This window comes from Cygnus olor, chromosome 16 (genome assembly GCF_009769625.2).
Source record: "Cygnus olor isolate bCygOlo1 chromosome 16, bCygOlo1.pri.v2, whole genome shotgun sequence".
Classification (NCBI taxonomy): domain Eukaryota; kingdom Metazoa; phylum Chordata; class Aves; order Anseriformes; family Anatidae; genus Cygnus; species Cygnus olor.
Genome location: NC_049184.1, coordinates 12,795,217 through 12,801,718, shown reverse-complemented (window position 1 = coordinate 12,801,718; position 6,502 = coordinate 12,795,217). Strand labels below are relative to the sequence as shown.

The 6,502-nt window shown below is 52.3% G+C and overlaps 1 long non-coding RNA gene across 1 annotated transcript; it reads left to right on the top strand.

Moving 5' to 3' along the window:
- The first annotated feature begins 2,626 nt into the window (after positions 1-2,626).
- On the top strand, positions 2,627-5,267 carry LOC121078927. Its single transcript, XR_005824796.1, has 2 exons — positions 2,627-3,021; positions 3,779-5,267. It is a non-coding gene; the product is annotated as an uncharacterized LOC121078927 (long non-coding RNA).
- The last annotated feature ends 1,235 nt before the right edge of the window (positions 5,268-6,502 follow it).

Sequence of the window (6,502 nt, the reverse complement as noted above, 5' to 3'; positions counted from 1 at the left end):
TGGCAATCCCAAAACTTGCCCCGGCTGCGGGGGGATTGTCCCCTGCGTCTTCCCGGCCCGGGACAGGGGGTGTCTGGGTTCTTCTTTCCTTTTGAGTGCCTCCTGCCTGGCTGGGGTCCCCAGGGCAGAGGATGAGGGGACCAGGGCAGCAGGGATGCAGGCATGGGACTCCATCCCGCTGCTGGCCCAAGCAACCCGCAGCTGCCTCCCCAAGGCCGAGGGGTTTTGTAGTGTTTAGGGTTTGCAGAGCTCCGTGCTGGGCAGGGTTTGCCCAGGTGTGCTGCTGGTGGCTGTGGTTTCGGGGTGCTGGGGGGTGCTCAGCAGCTCTGGCACCAGGGATGGAACAGTGAGGATGTTTTTTTTTCTGAATCAAGCAGCATCCAAGCAAGTTGTTGAAGGGAAATAAAGCTTTATGCTCTGCTCTTTATCCAACCCTGTAAATGCTGCTCTTATCCAGCCCCTGGCATGCTGGTACCCACCACTAGCATGCTACAGACACACAGATAACTGCTGAAGTCCATTAATTCTTGTACTTACGCCTGCCAGTCTCTCGTTCGTATAATTCCCGTCAGATAAATGCATGTATTGATTTAGTGAGCTACAGACAGTCTGAGGCTTGAATTGTTCTGCCATAAGGAAGGAACCTGAGCTCTCCACAGCTCCTCTGACCCTCGCAGGGCTTTCAGCTGCAGGTGCAGCTCTGCTCTGGGCAGTGCATTTCCAGGAGTGTGGGCAGTGCTCAGCCTGGGGGGCAGATCCTGCCTCCCCCAGAGCACGGTGCTCCTTTGTGGCTCTCTGGAGTTGTGCTAAGGACTCCGAGGGGTGTCTGTGCCCAAGAACCAGTGACCTGTGCTTCAGAGTTTAAACATTTTGTTCCCACACTTACGTTCAGCACAGGGCAGCCTTGTTCAGGGGTCTCCAAAAAGTCACCGAAATTACCCTTGGTAGAGTGTGTGAGTTACAGCCCATAGCGCAATAAAGCAGAAGAGAAGCTGTCCCAAGAACAGATCGGTCCTTCCAGAAGGCTGGCAGCTCACGTTTGTTTTGTTTAGGCAGATTGAAGCTCTGATCTCCTCCATGCAGAAGTGTAGGTAAGGTTCTGGGCCCATGAGCTGGTTTTCCACAGGACCGGGTTCAGAGCAGAGCCGGGTTTTTCTCCTCTCAGGGGCTGCATCTGAAATCTGAAAGAGCGGCCACGTAAGTAGTGCTGTTCACTCTTAGCCCATCAAAAATAGCATGACTGGCTGCCTTGCTGCCTGTCATGCAAAACAGTTCCAATTACAGACCGTCACAAGTCTTCCGCTTGCTGTTCCTTGAGCATTTTGTATATGCTGAATCATTCCTACGGCAGCGATGGCTGCTCCCAGCTTGCAGTCCCGGGGAGAGCACACCGAGCCCCTCATCCTCAGCACATCAGCCTCTCCCTAACTCAGCAGTGAAGCAACATTTTCAGCCACTGGTTTGTAAAATGGAGTAAGAAATAAGTTTGTGCAAGCCTAGATGTGAATATAAATCTCCACCTCGGAAAAAAAAATTGCCGCCACACAAAGGTTCCTCTGTTGCACTTGTAACTGAGATGCTGCTGTGCAGGGAAGCAGGAAGTCGAACGAGCTGCACGCGAGAGGGGACATGGCTGGTGAAATGCAGGAACTAAAAGCACCAAAAATAGAGAAATGCATGCCAGATCTTCCCCTTTCCCTTACATTCTTATGCGGCGTTATTCCCCCTACAGCAGTAGGTATTTTGAAGGTGCCTTAAGCCATGCCCTTTTCCTGAGCCACCTTCTCTGTAGCAAAATCCTTTAAAATGAGAGCTGACTGGTACATAATGCCCATGTATAGTGCTGGCTTCAGAAATACAGCTTCGCTCGACACTTCACTGCAGGAAAACTCGTTCCAGGCATTACTGAAGTCTTGTTTAAGTCCTGTTTCAGGGATTTGAGTGGGATGGGCATTTTGTGACAGTCCTTCCCAAGGTCGGCTGCACCCTGCATGTGGGGAAGAGGCAGCAGCAATGCAGGCAGCCCTCGTGTGTGGTTCTGGTGGGCACTGCTGGGGGAGCAGAGGGGACACGGGCAACTGGAGAGCAAGACTTTAAGCATTTGGGATGATTGCAGATGCTTTGTAGGAGGCTGTGAGGCAATGGGAAGGTTTTGCAAGTGCAGCACACAGTGGTGGTTCTTGGAAGGGAGAGATTTGAGGAATTGCTTTGCTGCTGGCCTTTATCTGGAGCAGAGGTTTCTTGCAGGGCTTTCTGAGGCAAAATAAGTGCATGATCCTCCTGCATCCCTCAGGCATCATGGCCTTCCACTCTGCCTCGAGCATTGTCAGCAAGCCTTTGGGAGACCTGCAGCGCTGGCAGGGCTGTGCTGCACGCCCCGCTCTCACCAAACCGCTGCTGTGTGTGTTGACTGGCAGCGGGGGCCTCTCCAGAAAACACACCTCACAAGATCCTCCCATGAAAGTTATTGATCTATTAATATCGCCTTGTAGTGCAGCTCTCGTGCCACGTGGTTCAGGAGAGGGTTTGATTCATTCATTCACCGGCCCTCACGTAAGCACCACATACATTTGTCACGCAGCAAGCGCCCAGCCCTCCCTGGTGCAGAGCCACGTGATTAAATCAATCAGCTCCGTATTTTTTAAATACTTCGTGTCACGCAGGAAAGCCTGAGTCATTGTCCAAGGCATGCTGTTATCAGCAGAGGTCTGTTGGTAATGTTTCCCTCCCGGGGCTCAGCATGTTAGTAGGCTTTAACTGGAAATCTGCAGCGACAGAAGAGGATTGCATCACTCGCCGCGGGCACTGGGAATCGGGGGGACACGGCCGCACAGCTGCGGACGGTGCCAGGAGAAACCAGGGCTCCCAGCTGAAGCTGCTGTAGCCGGAATAAAATCTTTACAGGTCACACTTCTGATGTACCGGTGGGGCCAACAGCTCGAGTCAGATGTGGCTGGCAGGTTTGGGATGCAAGAGGGGAGTCGAAGGAGATGGATGAGCCAGCGAGGAGTGGTCTGAGATGTACGTGTGTGACGTTGGGAAAGGCTTTCATAATTTCTTGCATATGTAACATGTAGGAAAATGTACCCCCTGCAAATTTCTGAGATGTAATAAATAGGAGGGGCTAGATGAGCTCAGAGGAATGCAAAGTCCCCAGCGTGGTGCCTGGCTTTGGAATGGGTGTGGTGGGTGTGACGGTGGGCCCCAAAGAGCACTGGGCATCCTGGGCCTGATGATTTAAGGAGAGGATTTGATAAGGATGAACTCTGATGGGGTTGTTGGGACACGGACCTTGGAGTAGAGCCTGTTCAGGAGAGAGAGGATGGTAAATTCTTGAGCACGGAACTCTTACGTGTCACCCTGCCAGGAAGACTGCAGGTAAAATTCACCAGGAGAACCTGCCCATTTCTTGTGTGTTTTGCTCTGTACAGGAGCAGGCGGAGGCGTTGGGTGGGCACTCTGTCACTGCGCAGCCACCACCGCCCAGCTTCTGTGCCAAGAAGCACAGGCAGCTCCCAGAGGCCACGCTTCTCCTGCCCGTTGTCCCTCTGGGCTTGGGCTCAGCATGAAAGAAAAGTCCTGAGCTGACAGCCTCACCGGGGCTGCTGCAGTGGCTGAGATTTAGGGGCGCAGGGAGTGCTGCTCTAACCACAAGAAATCAGAAAGTATTTCAATGACTGCTGGGAGAATTATTTGTGGTTTTGAACTATGCTCCTGTGTGCTCGGGCTTTCAGACAAAAGCCACATTTTTCACTCCATTTCCCTTTTCCTGGGACAGATGGCGAAGCAGAGAGGAGCTGGCAGGAGACACCTGAGCACGGGGACAGAGCAGCACGGGACTGCAGGAGGGGTGCACAGCACCCAGGCTGGAGAATTTGTACAGAAAGTCCTCGGGCTTTGTCTCCATACCAGCAGTTCCTCCAACTGGAAGCCTGTTCCTTTGGTTCCCAGACTAAATATAATCATGACCTGCTTATCTTTGCTTGAGTTTGGGCCATGATTTTGCAAAAATCTAACACCCAGCCCACATATGTACTTGAAATGCTGTCTCATATCAGATGCTTAGACCAAATCCCGCAATTCTTGCACGTAGGAAAAAAACTCCCAGTGACTTTGGTGACCCTATTACCCATATAATGTTGCAATAAGGGCTTGGAGGCTTGGCCCACTGCAGACCAGCTCCTTATTCCAGCAGCTCCTGCCTTCTCAGCCATGTACCCACATAGTCCAGCCGTTAGTCCAGCAGCAGCATGAGGTGAGTTACGTACTGGAGATTCAAAGCGGTGCTTTCCATCCCTGCAATAATGCTGCTGTAAATGCAAAACCGCCTGCCTTCACGTTTGTCCTGGGGCTCTGCAGAAGTTAAGATTCAAGCACGCTCCAGCTGAGAACTTACAAAATAGCAGCAGGGGGTTTGCATCACCAGCAAGTTCGGTCACAGCAGAGCTCTGGCTTCCTCCGTCCCCCTGCCGCGGTGCTTCCCTCGCTGCAGGAAGCAGTGCGGGAGGAAAGGCTGCTCTGGGTTGCACCCAGCCCCTGCCCTCGGTGGAAGTGCTGCTGACGTGCCGCCCATCCGTTTCGGCAGCGGGTTCCTTGAAACATAGCACCGTGCCCACTACAGTCTCACACCGTGAGCTCATACGCTTGTCAGATGGAGATGAAAGCTCCCCAGCACTAACAGCAGCAACACTCAAACCTCTGAATTCAGCTTTGAAGATAGCAGCCCACAAAGCTACGGAGGCTGGCTCCTTTCTGCTTCATCCTGTGCTGACTCAGTGGGACGATTTACATCCTACAGCTGTTTTTACAAGGAAACAATGAAAAAAACATCATTTTTTTTTACTAGATTCTTGGGTTCTCAAGAACTGTTTGCAGAAAGCCTGGCTAAGTTTCCATGCCCATTTATCCCTTGGCTTATTTGATAAGCTTGCCAGCAGGAAAGATTTTAATTCCTTTTTATGCCAAATTATTTTTTCACAGCTGTGACATGAGATGATTCCGCCCAATAATTTAGGCTCAAAATTTGACCTATATTGAATGTCGTAAGATGCTAAGGATGTTCTTAGGATTTTAAGGGGAGACTTTGTACTGCACCGTATTATTTTAATAGCTTTTAATGAAAGCCTACAAGAAAACAGTGTATGTTTCCAATCTTATTACTATTAGTATTAAGTACTGTTAATACTATAAGACAAACATTGATGTCCTACTTGTAACTGTATGTAACAACAAAAATAAAAGGATCTTATGAAACAGTCATATGAAAAGACTTAGCACCTGTGTGCATTTTATCAGACAGTTTCAAAATCTGTTCTTTATTCCATGCCCACATTTCAGGTCATACCATTAAACATCAGTTTGACTGCTGGTGGAAAATGTGAACAATTTTTAGAAGATGTCACGCAGCTTTTTTAAAACCAGGACCCTGGCTGGCAAAAGCAATTACCATTCCACGGGTCTAGCATTGCAAACACACGAACTCCTGCCTAACTATAAACGTCTCAGTAGTCCCCTGCTCATGGCACATTGGGGCTGGTGTGCTCTTGCCTGCAGCATCAGGAGCACCCACTGCTTGGAGCATGCACGAGGGGAAGCACAGCGTGGCTGCAGGGCCAGGCAATCTGTGGGGCCACCAGCGCCCATCCTGCTGTGCACGGCACCAGCAGCTTTGTCGCTCTTGCAAAACTCAGGTCACATCTGCAGGGCCCAGCAACGTCCTCCAAGGGCGGCAGAAAGGGCACAGCTCCCCTGCTTGGCAAGCGCTCGGAGCATCATCCCGGGACGTGGCAGACATCAGCTCAAGTGCCTAAGGGGTATGTTTACTCTGTGCAGTATAAACACGAGCCTGGGAAGCAGTGTGCCGCGCAGACATGTCTTGAGTCACTCTGTGGAGATAATACCAAGTTTATGTTCCTCCAGATCCCCACCGAGGCTTCTCCAGGTCCGCCTTTCCCATATACGGCCCCGCTCAGCACCGCGCTGCCTCAGCTTTGCTTCGGCAGCCTGGGAGCACGGCCATTCATCGCTGGGAGCAGGTTTCGGGTGCTGTCGGTGAGTTTCAGCGCCAGGTACCCGTGCGCTTGGGGCAGCAGGCTGGCGTTCATCCTGCCCCATGGGGCAGGGAATACCGGCCTTAATCCGCTGTTAGAGCAGCGGACAGCCCGTGCACACGAGTGCTGCTCGTTTTAGCAGATGTCCCCGGGCGTGCACGACGGCTGTGGGACCACGACACTGCTGGGGGTCCCCGGGGGGCTGAGAGGGGAGATGGAGAAGTTTTGAAATGTCGTTAAAAAAAAAAAAAAAAAAAAAAAAAACCGACAAGCTGGGGGGGGATAGGGGATGGCGGCGGGTGTGTGGCTGTGGCAGGGAAGTGCCCAAGGGAGGCCGGGGCCGGGGAGAGGCCGGGAGGGCTCCCGGAGGCCGGACGCGGCTCACCCGCCGGGGGCACCCCGGAGCTGCCCGGGGCGGCTTGGAGGCGCTGAGCGGCGGCGCTAGGACCGCG